This window comes from Otolemur garnettii, unplaced genomic scaffold (genome assembly GCF_000181295.1).
Source record: "Otolemur garnettii isolate 467f Iridium unplaced genomic scaffold, OtoGar3 scaffold00002, whole genome shotgun sequence".
Lineage (NCBI taxonomy): Eukaryota > Metazoa > Chordata > Mammalia > Primates > Galagidae > Otolemur > Otolemur garnettii.
In genome coordinates this window covers 27,823,535-27,837,168 of record NW_003852397.1, presented here as the reverse complement: position 1 = coordinate 27,837,168, position 13,634 = coordinate 27,823,535, and the positions used below count along the sequence as shown (strand labels likewise).

Genomic DNA, 13,634 nt, shown 5'->3' with positions numbered 1-13,634 from the left:
AGGAAGGATAGTTAGCTGCAGCTTGGCAGGACAGAGCTTGGATAATCTGTCTTAAACTGAGCACAGAAGGCCATCTTTCTAGGAGTTTGACACCCTGAAAAAATAACCAGGGATCTTAGGACCAGCCCAACCTCACATCTTGCAGTGCTGCTCAACTCCCCGCCCACAGAGTAGTTCTCAGACGCCAAACCCACATTCAATCACCTTGGGCCCACCGAGGATGAACTCCTCAGCCTGACCACACCCACCTTGTTGTAGAGAAATTGACCATGTAAGAACTAACAACCACAGTGCACAACCAAGTTTCATTTCTTATAGGAAACCCTGTTCTTCTTGCTATAATTAGTCATATCACTTTAGCAGAAACATCTCTCATGGTTTGCATAAAGACCTGAGTAATCTTAAAGAACAGTCACATTGCTCAATTCCCATTCAAGCTCTTGTCTTCTGACCCACTAAGTTGCTTAGAATTAATAGTATACTCTAATGCATTTAAGGGGAATGCACTTTGCGGCCTGCAACTCATTCATACCCTGAAATCACAGAAGGACAGCTACCTTTTGGGGTGGAAAACAGTAAGGCAGGAAAAGACAGGTAACAGAACCAGGATACCGCCCCCCCAACACACACCCACAGAGGAGAATGAAGCCAGCAAAACGTAGACTCTGAAGAACAAAATAAAGCTGCTGGTATTAATATAAGGTGCCTATGAACGTTACCACTGGCCTCCGAGCCTTCGATCTCCAGGGTGATCCCAGAGACATCCTTCTAGCCTTCTAGAAGGCTAGAAGAGGGGCCATAATCTCACCACTAACTTCTAAGAAAAAAGAATCACTTCATCCCTTCCTGAAAGTGCTGGCTGCTTTTCCTTCCCTTCTTTTTGCACACACACTCTCTCTCTTTTTAATTTTGTTGAGTGCCCATTAGGTGCCAGCAACTAGAGAATTTCCTGGGATCTGACCAAGATGAACTCTGCTTGGCAGCATCAATATGAGTTCAAGAACAGAGGAACTGGAACTTTAAAAGAACAACTCAGGAAGATGTAAGCAGAGAAGGAAAACCCAGGAGGTTAGAAGCAGAACATGAGGCACAGACCTGGGAATCAGCCAACCAAGTGTGGGGAAATTCAACTGGGCAGGAGTTGGACTGACCCAGGAGAGGAGTGACCAATTGTATTAGTGATTAGGTTAGTGAGGTGGTGGCCTTGGGCTTCCTCAGCTGAGAAAATGTGTAAAAAAATCACATGAAGACTCAGCCTTGACTATAAAAGTGAGACAGCCTAGCTCTCCTGGTGTTTTTGGCTCTAACACTGGTAGGACTCAGTGGCTACTTCTGTTGCAACCATGGGGCTGCATGCTGCTCCAATTTTGTCCAGTTATAATTTAGCAGCCTTGAGGGTCAGGTACATGTGGCTTCAAATTCTGGCCATGCCACAGCATTAACTCTGAGTAAGTTCTTCCGTTCTTTCATTCATTTAATAAACATTTATTGTGTCAAAAACTCTCCTAGTCATTACAGATACAGCAAAAGGTAAAAGTCCCTACCTTCATGGAGCTTATTGAACTCTTTGAGCCTCAGTTTCTCATTTATAAAACAGAATAATACACCCATGTTGACAAGGAGTATGAAATGAATAATACAAAGCATCTAGCACAGAGCTGAGCACACAGTAAATGCTCAATAAACAGTGACCTTTGTAGAACAGACCAGGCTTATCCACATCTTTGATTTCTAACTGGGGTATAAGCACTGAGCAGTAAAGAAGTATCTGTGGTTCACCCCAGTGCCTATCACAAAATAGATATTCAGGAAATATTTCACAAATCAATAGCCAAGTATTCGATTAATAATAGGCACTGTCATGGTAATTGATAATCATTATTTCTCTCCAAGCCACAGAGATTCTACTACTTTAAAAAGAAATTGGTGGCTGCCTATAATGCTAGTGCTCTAGGAAGTTGAAATAGGAAGATTGCTTGAAGCCAGGAGTTTGAGACCAGCCTGAGCAAGAAGGAGACCCTGTCTGCAAAAACTAGAAAAATTAGCTAGACATGGCAGCAGGCACCTATAGTCCCTGCTGTTTGAGAGGCTGAGGTGGAAGTACTGCTTTAGCCCTGGAGTTTGAGGTTGTTGTGAGCAGTGATGATCCAGAGCAACAGAGCAAAACTGGGTCTCAAAAAAAAAAAAAAAAAAAAAAAAAAGACGAGAAAAAAGCAATAGGGCATTAAAGGCCTTTCTAAAAGAAAATATGTCTTCATATCTTTTTTATATAAAAACAAATGTTATTGAACATAAGTATTCCAATTCAAAGACTCTATTAGTACCGAAACTTGCATGGACAGCTGGGTAGATGCCTGCCCACTGCTTTCCTGACAACAAAGGAAGGACAAGCTGGCCAGGCTTCAGGTTAATCCAGAACGTACCCGAAACTTAAGTTACACGAAGTTTAGCAAATGTGCTAAAAGATGATGCATCAGTAAGGATAAGCTGAAAAGTTCAGCAGAAACCAACAATCACAAAACCTTCGTGGCTTTAAAACAACAAAGGTCTACTTCTCGGTCACATTGTATGTCCAACTCCAGTTGATTGGAAGCTTTGTTCATTTAGTGACTCGGGGACCAAGGCAGATGGAGGCTCCATCTTGACATGTGCTTCCATGATCATCACAGCAGTAGAAGAGAGCACTAGATGGCCTCACCCTGGAAATCAAATGTGCTGGCATAGATGTGATACAAGTCACCTCCAGTATATGCCTGAAGGAGAGAAAAAGTGGCAGCAGAAAGCATTAATAGTCTCTCCCACAGTTGATACTAAGAAAGAAGCTGTGGAATGACAAAGAGATTTGTGAAAGAGGATGGTCAAATAAAATGTCTAGATGGCTGTAAGGTTCACATAAGCTTGACCAGGGAGGGTGTGTACGTATCATTTTAGAGCAGTGGGCTCAACATAAAGATGTCTCAGACAACATAAACCTGGACCCTCAATCTTCAGAACCACTCTGCTTTTTTCTATAAATATACTGAGGAGACAGATAAATGTTTATTTAGGAAACAAAGTTTTAACAGCTGAAAATGATTTGAAAACCACTAATGTAAATGAAATCTTTTATTTTACAGATTTAAAAAGTAGAGAGAGAGAGAGAGAGAGAAAATAAAAAGAGCGAGACCAAGAAAATGAAAGTGACCCCATGTTGCCCCTTAAGAAAGCTCTGGAATGTTCAGCAGATGACAGGCAGAAATAAGTCCATTGACAGAGTCTGTTGTACCACTGCAGCACCTCTGACATTCCCCTTCACCTCTGATACCTTTAACTGGCACACTGCAGCCAGGCCCAGACCAAAATCATGCCATATGAGATCAAGGGCTCAATAAATGGCATCAGGAATAGGTAGAAGCCCCATCCTACAGCTAAAAAGTGATTCACATGCCATTAGCAATTCTCCATATTCCTCATTCTCTACTTCTGAGAAAATGGGAAGCCATCAGTAGAAGTTAATACCAACCTTCAAGGACTTTCATTTTAGTCTAAGAACATTACAGGTTAACAGCCAACTATGATTTGTGTTCACCCAATTACATTCTCTGTGCCCAACTTCCCCTCTGCCTCCATTTACTCCGAGCTTCACGTATCTCAGTCTCAAGGGTCTCCCAGCCTCCAATCTATGTCTTTTTCAATCATCTTATACTTACTAGCCCATGAAATCAAACTCAAACTTTCAACTTGGAATCCAGATGCTTTATCAATCTTACTCCAACCTACTTTCCCAACATTATCTTCACTTATCTTGCCCAGCCACAGGCAGGATGATGAGCCTGAAAGTCAAAATGACATTGTTTTGATTCCCAACTCCTCCCCTTACTGGTGTGTGATCTTTGGAAAGTCCTTGACCTATCTGATTTTTAATGTTCTCACCTGTAAAATAGGTTTGATAGCCTCTACTATGAGGGACTCTTGAGACAGTATGTATCAGTGAGGAGTGTGTTTGGATGAAAGTAGTAAATAGTAGCTTACAAGCAAGGAGATTTTGTTTTATGCAATAAGAAGTACAAGGAAAGGGCTAGACACCATGACTCACACATATAGTCCTAGCACTTTGGGAAACTGAGGTGGGAGGATTACCAGAGGCCAGGAGTTCGAGACTAGCCTAAGCAAGTGACCCCATCACTACAAAAAAAAAATTTTTTTTTAATTAGGCAGGTGTGTGTAGTGCACACCTATAGTTCCAGCTACTCGAGTAGCTGAGGTGGGAAGATCACTTGACTCCAGGAGTTTAAAACTGCAATGAGCTATGATTACGCCACTACACTCCAGCCTGGGTGACAGAAGAAAATTCTCTCTCTTTAAAAAAAAAAAAAAAGAAAGAAAAGAGAAAAGAAAGTACAGAAAAAGCAGTCTAGGCTGGTACTATGAATGAACAATGTCATCCAGACCAAGATCCTTCCAGGTTCCTGCTTTGCCATTTTTAATGCACGGTTTTATCTTCATTGTTGTAGTTGGCTGCTGCCCCTCAGGCATTGCACCTATGTTCCCAGCAGCAAGAAGCAGAAAGGGGCCAAAAGTTATGGAGATAATACAGGCCAAGTGTGTCCTCTTCATTAGACTTTCAGGAAAGCTCCTACCCAACTATTTCCACTTACACTATTATGAGGCCTGAGTCTTACAGCCAGTCTTAGCTGCAAGGGAGTCTGGGAAGGTGAGGTAAGCATACTCCCATCTCAAACAAAATTGGGATTACTTCATTTAAAAAGGAGAGAATGAATATTGCATAGGCAGGCAATCACCAATGTCTACCCCAATATTAAATTAGATATTTTATGGAAAGTGCTAAGCATAGTGCCTACCACACAGTTTACTGCTTAATGAAAGTTAAGCTATAAAACTGCCACTATTGTTGTAATTATTGTTGTTATTATTTACCTTTTTAACTCTCTGGCCATGTGGAATCACTCATTATATCCATATATCACGTTTCTAGTGTATCCACTGTTCTATCTGCATCTCCAACTGTCTCCCTGTTTTAAGGTACAGGAAAATGCCATTTCATCCAAGTCTTTCCTTACAACTACTCCTAATGATAAGTTCCATGGTGGCAGGACCTGCATCAGAAAAAAAAATGTGTTCACTAGTGCACGGCTATATGGTCTCTTGGAACACAGTAAATTCTAATAAATAGTACCTTAATCATTTGAGTAACTCACACACACACATACCTGCTTTTACCATCAGTCCTCTGGAATCAAACACAGTATATTCTTGAAATGCAAAAGTTAAACCCTAGGTTTACATGTAATAAGCTAGCTGTGGGAGTGAGGGGATAAAGATTTTATTTCCCACAAAAGAGAAGAAAAACTTAGAAAATTTTCTAACCACGCTTCTCATACTCTGTGGGAGTCTGGGTAATAGTTCATCAAATATCTGCTCTCTTACTATAGGCAAAGCCTACCTTTACCAATGTGACTTGCTTTGTCCAAAGGTTATCAGAGGAAGCGACATTTGCTTCTGTGGTTTACCTTGGCTCTTGACCCCAATGTTGTGCTACCAGAAGAGCATGCACAAAGTGGCCACTGTCCCTTCAGCCTGGGCCCCAGATTCCATGTACATGTGCAGCAGACTTGAAGTCAAGCCCAACCTACAGCACAACCACCCCCAGCAACCCAGCCTAGATCAGCCAAATCATAGTCAAGCTGAAGACCCGTGCATATAAAAATAAATAGCTGCTGAAGTCAGGGAGTTTCGTTACACTGCCAAAATTGATTAATAAATCTTTACCATATGGCCCGCATCACAAAATCTCAAAACTGCAGATACTGGCATGGATGTGGAGAGAAGGGAACATTTTTACACTGCTAGTTTGCTAGTGGGACTGCAAACTAACACAACTTTTTTGGAAGGAAGTATGGAGACCCCCTCAAAGAACTCAATCTAGACCTCCAATTGGATCCTGCAATCCCATTACTGGGCAGCTACCCAGAAGGAAAAAAATCCTTTTACCATAAGGACGCTTACACTAGACTGTTTATCACAGCTCAATTTACAATTGCCAAAATGTGGAAACTGCCTAAATGCCCACCAACCCAGGAATTGATTAACAAGCTGTAGTATATGTATACCATGGAATACTATTCAGCCATTAAAAAAGATGGAGACTTTACATCCTTTGTATTGACCTGGATGGAAGTGGAATACATTATTCTTAGTAAAGCATCACAAGAATGGAGAAGCAAGAATCCTATGTACTCAATTCTCATATGAGGACAGTCGATGACCTAGTACAGGGTGGGGAGTAGGGGAAGGGGAGAGCAGAGAGAGGGAAAGAGGAAGAGGGTGAGAGAAAAGAAGAGCAGAGAGAAGGAAGGAGGGAGGGGAAAGGGGGTCACAGTGGGTGACACACCTTTTGGGGGTGGGACACAATTATAAGAGGGACCTCACCTAACAAATGCAATCAATGTAACCTGGTTCTTTGTACCCTCAATAAATCTCCAACAACAAAAAATAAATAAATAAATAAATAAGTCTTTATCATATGACATAATTTAGCATTTCTTACATGTTCATTCATTTTGTTCCTTTTTTTCACATCAGAAAGAACAGGCTGAATAATCTCTACCTTTGGTACACCCGTTTATTTCTACTGTTGGATCAACCATCTTAAATTTATGAAACCTAAATTATCATCAATATTGCACTTTTCTGTTTCTCATTGTCCCACACTCTTTCTAAAATAAGGCCAGGCTCAGTAATTTACACCTGTAATCTCAGCACTTTAGGAGGCCTAGGAAGGTGGACTGCCCTAAGCTCATGAGTTTGAGACCAGCCTGAGCCAGAGGAAGACCTCATCTCTAAAAAGCTAGAGATGGGCAAAGTCTACCTTTACCAATGGTAAAGGAGGCAGAGACAAGAGAATCACTTGAGCCCAAGAGTTTGAGGTTACTGTGAGAGTGATGCTATAGCACTCTACTAAGGGCAACAAAGTGAGACTCTGTCTCAAAAAATAATAATACAATAAAATAAGAATAGAATAAAGGAGCCTAAAAAAAAATTCAAAAAACACTTAAAAGATTAAAATCTTGAAAAAATAAAATAAGAAAAATCACAATAAAATATCAAGGAATTCCATAAACATTGCTAAAACTGAACTCCTGGCTGGCAAAGAGGTGCTTCGCACAATAGCAAAAATGTTGACTTGTTAGGTGATAAAAAAAAAAAAAAGATGGAGACTTAACACATTCTTAACATCAAGAATGTAAAAAAATATATCCAATGTACTCAATACTATTACGAAACCAATATATAAACAATTACATGCTTATATGAACGATAAAACACAAATATAGTCTTGCAAGGGGGGCAGGGGAGAGGGAGGTGATTGGCTGGAGGAGAGAGGGCATTTGGCAGGATCTCACCTACTATGCACAACAGAGGGTGTTCAGCATGCCCTGTGGATAAAGGGCTCTTCTACAACTTGAACTTTACCTTAGAAGTGAGAACAATGTAACCTAAAAATGTATAGCCTCATATTAATTTGAAAATAAAAATATATATAAGAAATTAAAAGGCTAAAGAATGTCTCAATAAAACAAACAGAAATGCAGATTGTACAAGTCAACCTAACCAAAGTTAAAGACTATCTGTTCAGGTGAATTTTTGGACTCCAAAACCATTCACCTAACTCATTTTTCAGGATACCTGTTTTGGCAGCCTCTACCATTGAGTTTCACCAATGGCAAGAGACTGACTGATAAGGCTTAAGTCTTGTGGCTTTTTCAACATAATAAAACAATATGGTCATATGTGCTATTTTAAGAGAAAATTTTAAATATAATTATACATGGTATTTATCTACTAATGAAAAAGGGTCTCTGTAAGTAAAACAAAACAAAACCTCTAATTCCTTAGGAGGAATAAAAGGAAATTGGATGATACTAAAAGCATTTATTTCATCAACATCTATTCAAAACTCCAACTGGAAATTTAAGATATCAAGAAAAATGGAAGAATATGGATTGTGTTTTGTTTTATCTTCTTTGAAGTCATCATCATTAAGTTTGGAACTAAATTTCCACTGGGCAAAAACTGATCTACTAGAAATAGACAATACACAAAGTTACTAAATTTGCCTACTGGCGGAAGCAACAGCCTCCAAATGGACAGAAAATAGGCTGGTGAAAGGACAGTCAGCATCACAGTGGACTCTTAAAAGGGTAGGCTCGGCTCGGCGCCTGTGGCTCAACCGGCTAAGGCGCCAGCCACGTACACCTAAGGTGGCGGGTTTGAATCCCCAGCCCGGACCCGCCAAACAACAATGACGGCTGCAACCAAAAAAAAAAAAATAGCCAGGCGTTGTGGCGGGCGCCTGTGGTCCCAGCTACTTGGGAGGCGGAGGCAGGAGACTCGCTTGAGCCCAGGAGTTGGAGGTTGCTGTGAGCTGTAATGCCACGGCACTCTACCCAGGGGGATAGCTTGAGGCTCTGTCTCAAAAAAAAAAAAAAAAAAAAAGGGTAGGCTCTATGTATGCTGGGAGAACCCACACTTCAGACTATACTCATGTAGACTATACAACCAAAATTTGAATTCAAGGCCATGCCCAAGGTCATAGGCTCTAGGTCAGACAAACATGAGCTGAGTTCTTGCTTTCGCACTGAACTAATTCTTTTTATTCCTTAATTCCTTCTCCTCTTCTGTAATTTGGGAATAATATTAGTACCTACCTCACAGGGGCTCTGCAGGGTTTAAAAAGGATAATGCATGTAAAGGACTCACCAAAGTGCTAGTATATGCAATAATGATGATGATGATGGTAATAGTAATAATATCGCCTTGACAAACCTGGTTTCTGTATGAAGACCATCCTAATTAGAGTATTCTGGCCCACAATCTGTTCATGAAATGCTAAATTTACAGCATTCTGTTCACATCCAGGTACAGTTTCTCTCTGGATCAATCAGTAATTTTTTTTAACGAATTCAGGGAGAAGAGTGTTGAAAAACTAGCCTTTCACTAGTAGAGAATTTAGAAGGATCTGGTCCTTCACCCATGATTCATCCACCCATGAAGGATTTGCTGGTGAAACCCATGGCACCACCACCATTCACACCTTCCTTCCCCCTCCCCAAATTATTAAAGTCTTTTATTAAAGCACAGAAGCAAACCGACAAGATGGCTCACATTAGAAAAAAGCAAACTCTTCTACCTCCCAGAAAGAATATGACTTGACCCTACCACCATCACACTGACTTTCTGCAAAAGAGAACAAGACAGCCCTCACTTCCAGAAGTTGAGCTAACTATCAGAACTAAAAGAATCCCTTCTATTCACGTTAATAATAATGAAGAACACTTGCCAGCTTCAAAAATATCTTGCAAATTCATCCAATTTTGTACAACCAGAAGTCAAGTACTGTATACTGAGAAACGATGTGACTTTACAAGGACAAAAGTGACCATAGAAGACAAAGTGCCACACCCTTTTCCCAGATAGCTTAACAGCACACGGTTTCTCTTAAAAAGGGCTGCAATTCTGGAGGAATAAGTGGGCAATTCTAATTCCATAATTCCTCATTTCATTCTTCTCCAGGTCCATTTCATTTTTATTTTTAAGCCAATGGCCTCAGTATTCCCAACTACTACAACTAATAAACGGGGGCAGGGGGAAGGGGACAAAGAAAGCCAGGTCAAATATACTTGCTTCTAAGCCCATTTTCGAAGAGTTTTCTTCCCGCTTGTCTGTCTCTCTCTAGTAGAGCCCCATAGTCGGTGGAAACCAATGGTTAAGTAAAACCACTGATTTAAAGAGCCAACCAGGAAACTAACCATGACAAGTGGGAGCTGCCCTCCTCTCCCGAGCATTGATTGGCTCTTGGGGTTCCACCGGTCCCCGTTCTACCCACATAAGTGGCAGGTGTGGCTGTCAATCACAAAGGCAACTGACAATTCACCGCTTGGGGAGTAAATTGCCTTTCATCCAGCAAAGGCAGGTAGCTGCCTAATCGATCCTCACCCAACAGAGCGGACCCTCCCTCTCTGGCAAGGGGACCAGAGCCCTGTAAGTACAAAATAAATAAGGCAGGGCCGAACGGAGAGTTTACGAGCGCTATTTTATTATCCCTCACCAAAGCAGCCCTTAATCTTCACTGTCCTAACATGATCTTTCAAAGGCTCGTACAGTATTCTTTTATAAATTAGGTACACCCTAGTAAGTACCCTTTTTCTTGTATAACTAGGAGACAGGAAGAGGGAAGGAATGCCGTTCAGTTTAATTTCACGTAGTATTCCTTTTCGTACATTCACTACCCCATACCCCTGCCCGATAAATACGGCTTCATTTTCTCTGAGACGGATTTTTTTTCAAAAACACGATCCCCTCGGAGCCCACCCAGGCAACCAGGCACCCCACCCCCTGGGAAAGACTCCACCTTTCTCCACTTTGTTCTGCTTGGGGTTCCTTGAGACCCCCACCCCTGCGAACACCCCACCCCTCGAGGCTAGCGGGGAAGCCAGGCGAAAAAGGGGGATCTGGAGAGAGAAAAGGCGATGGCAGTGAGAGTGGCTGCCGGAGAGGGACTGCAGGAGGTGGCCCCGGCCGCCGGAGCAAGCAGCGCCCGCGCGCCGGAGGAAACCTTGCACTTGTTCCAATCCCGGGGTTTATACATCACGGCAAATCCGCCCTTAGGCCGCCCCATTCCTTCCCTCGCCCGAGAAAGCCCCAGAGGAGGCGGATGGTTCACCCCTCGACTCCCCCCGAAAACGCATTGCAGCTCCCCACCAGCGAGGGGGACTAAGCACGAGGGATGCCCGGCACCGGAGCCCCGAGGGAGCCGGGCACCCGGTGGCCCCGGCCCCGGCGACGGCGTCTCACCTTTCCAATGCTCGCCCCGGGGCCGTCCCACATGGATTTTTACAACCTCACGTCGCCTTGGCCCCGGGCGGCCAGGAGGAGCCGGAGCCGGCACCGGAGCCGGAGCCGGAGCCGGAGCCAGAGCCCGAGCGAGCAGGAGCGGGAGGCGGAGGAAGAGGAGGAGGAGCGGGGAAGGAGGCAGGAAAGGAGGAGGACACCACTCGGAGGGCCGGGGCGGGCGCGGGGCCGGGCGGGGCCGGCGGCGGGGGGGGCGGCCCCCGCCGCAGTCCCGAGACGCGCGCTCGCGCGCCGCTGCCCGGCGCTGCGCTCCGCGGGGCCCCCGCCCGACCGGCCGGCGCGCTCGCCCGCTCCGAGGCCCTGACTCACATTCCCAGCATTCCCGAGGAGCCACCGGGGGGGCCGGGGCCGGGGCCCGGGCGCCTCGGCGTGGGGGAGCAGAGAGCGCCCGGCCCTGGCTGGGAGGGGGCACGAGGGTCTTCCAAAAGCCGCCTCCCTGGTGAAACACCTGGCCCCAATCTTCTGTCCCAGCCGCCCCTTCCTAGGTAATCCTCTCCAAAACCTGCCAGGAACTCCCGGGGCTTGTCAGGTGGTTTTGGCGAAGCGGGCGAGAATAGCACTTACCTTTTAAGTTAAGCTAGAGTTGGGTTTGGGATTCCCAGATCCTGGCACCCTCCTGTCAGCTTTAATGTTCTTTAGGAGGGTGAACAGATTTCATAAGATTTTTACTTTCTTGTTTCCCCCAGCAAAGGAAAGAATGGAAGATGGAGAAAAAAAGACCATATTCATCATATTTACTGGGTGCCTCTTCTGTGCCCTGAAATGTTCATGCATTGTCCCATTTGAGGTCAAAAGATGATCTGAGTTCCTTCACACACACACAGACGCCCTTCAAGGTGATGTGTAGGAGGATTTGGACAATTTTCTCAATGAAGAAAGGAAGAAAGCTTCCACGCAACAAGTGTGAAGCCCTGACCGCTGCTGTTGTGTATTAGGGAGGGGACTGCGAAATCAAAAGCATCTCTAAATTTGGTGTCTCTCACATAGTCAATTTGCAGGGCTAGAGCAGTGATTTCCTTCCTGTCTTGATGAGACTGCTTCCAGCAATTCCAGTGGCCAGATCTAAATGTCTCCTGCCGGGAAGCTCAGACAAAGCAAATCTAGCCATGATACGTTTGTGTGTGCAGAAGTATGGAATCAGTGCAGTGAGTAGGGGATGGCTCCTGCTTTCCTTCTAGTGGAAACCCAAATATTAAATAATCCCTGCTCAGGGGAGACTCTGAAAGACAAGGATGCCTTCCTGTTCCAGCCCAAATGCCTGTTTCTTAAGCCTTACTTTTATATCTGTGGTATTTAAGTTTTTTCATAAACCTATGGCCTCTGAGGGCTGTTAGCCTTCATTCATCCTCTTTTTGCCATCACCAAGAAATCAGGACTCATTCTCCTGACCTACATGCTCCAGGAGCAAAACCAAGCCACACTGCATTGTACTTTGTTTCCCATATACATCCTTGACAATCTTAGCACAAAAGGCTGTTATATGTGAGAGCCTTGTTGAGAGTCCTTTGATAGTTCCTAAAATCCTGTATCTTTTGAAATGTGCCTAACGTTTATTGAGTACCTCCTATGTGTGTGAGCCGTTTTTCAACCACTTTCACAAAATCTCTTACGTTTACCATCTTTAGGGAAAATCAGGTAACCTATTCGAGGTGATCCTATTAAGTATGTATTTACATCAATGCCAAAGTTCATTGTTGTTGGCCACACATTCTCTTTTCCTTTGATCCATGGCTTTTAGCCAGGAATCTTTGAACTTCAGGGGGACAATTCATTGTATACTTGCCCATGTGCATTTTCCTGCAGAGGGAAGATCTATAGTTCGCAACAGATTTCTTCCAAATTGAGTCCTTGACCCAGAAAAAGTTAAGAATAATTACTTGAAGTAAAAAGTGACTTTATATAGTAATACAAGGACTGGAAGTTTTACAGGTCTTAAGCAAGTCATCTGTATCTTCTCTGGGACTTAGTTTTCTCATTGGAAAAATTAAAAAGCTGAACTAAAGAATCCTTGGGTCCCTTTCAGCCTAACATTCTCTAACTTTATGTTAGAATACACATTATATATGTGTGCATATGTGTACAAATATACACATATACACACTCGTAAACCTCTCAAAATGCTAACAAGTAGCCATTATGATATCTTACACTGCAGGACAGGAAATTATAAAGTGTGTTGCTGTGTTTTATAAAACATGGTCTGTTATTCCAGGGTTTCTGTTGGTGGTGCTGGTGGTTTGGTTTTTTGTTGGTTTTTCACATCTTCTTCAGCATGGCAACCTCCCATGCAGCAAGTCAGAAAAAGCACATTTTTGTGGCAGAGATTCTTGCTCACATGGTTATTCATTTGTTCATTCAGCAAATGTTTATTGAGCATATACTCTGTGCTGGGTCCTGTGGGTTCAGAACCCCTGCCCTCAAGGACTTACAGTTTAGTGAGGGAAGCAGGCAGTTACAATACCACCTATGAAGGGTCAAAGTTTGGGGAACTATCAGAGAACACAGGAAAGATAGCCAACTATTCCCCTGGGGTTCAGAAAAAGGTTTCCCAAGGAAATGGCAAATTTGCCTGCCACCTGCAACTTTGCTGCCCTACCCTGTACTCACCCTGCAGAGGCAGCCTGTGTGCTCTATGAACCTAGCCAGGGTAGATGGGATCTGTGGTGGACACCTGCCCCCGGGTGGGCGGGCCGTGACAGGCTCTCTCCCCAGTATTTACAACT

The 13,634-nt window shown here is 43.6% G+C and overlaps 1 protein-coding gene across 1 annotated transcript in view; it reads right to left on the bottom strand.

Moving 5' to 3' along the window:
• ERC2 (ELKS/RAB6-interacting/CAST family member 2) overlaps window positions 1–10,944 on the bottom strand; it is a 976,082-nt gene extending 965,138 nt beyond the window's left edge. The window contains exon 1 of the mRNA XM_012805132.1: window positions 10,855–10,944. The gene's annotated coding sequence lies outside the window, so the exon portion shown is untranslated. The remainder of the gene's footprint in view (window positions 1–10,854) is intronic.
• Between the last annotated feature and the right edge of the window lie 2,690 nt (window positions 10,945–13,634).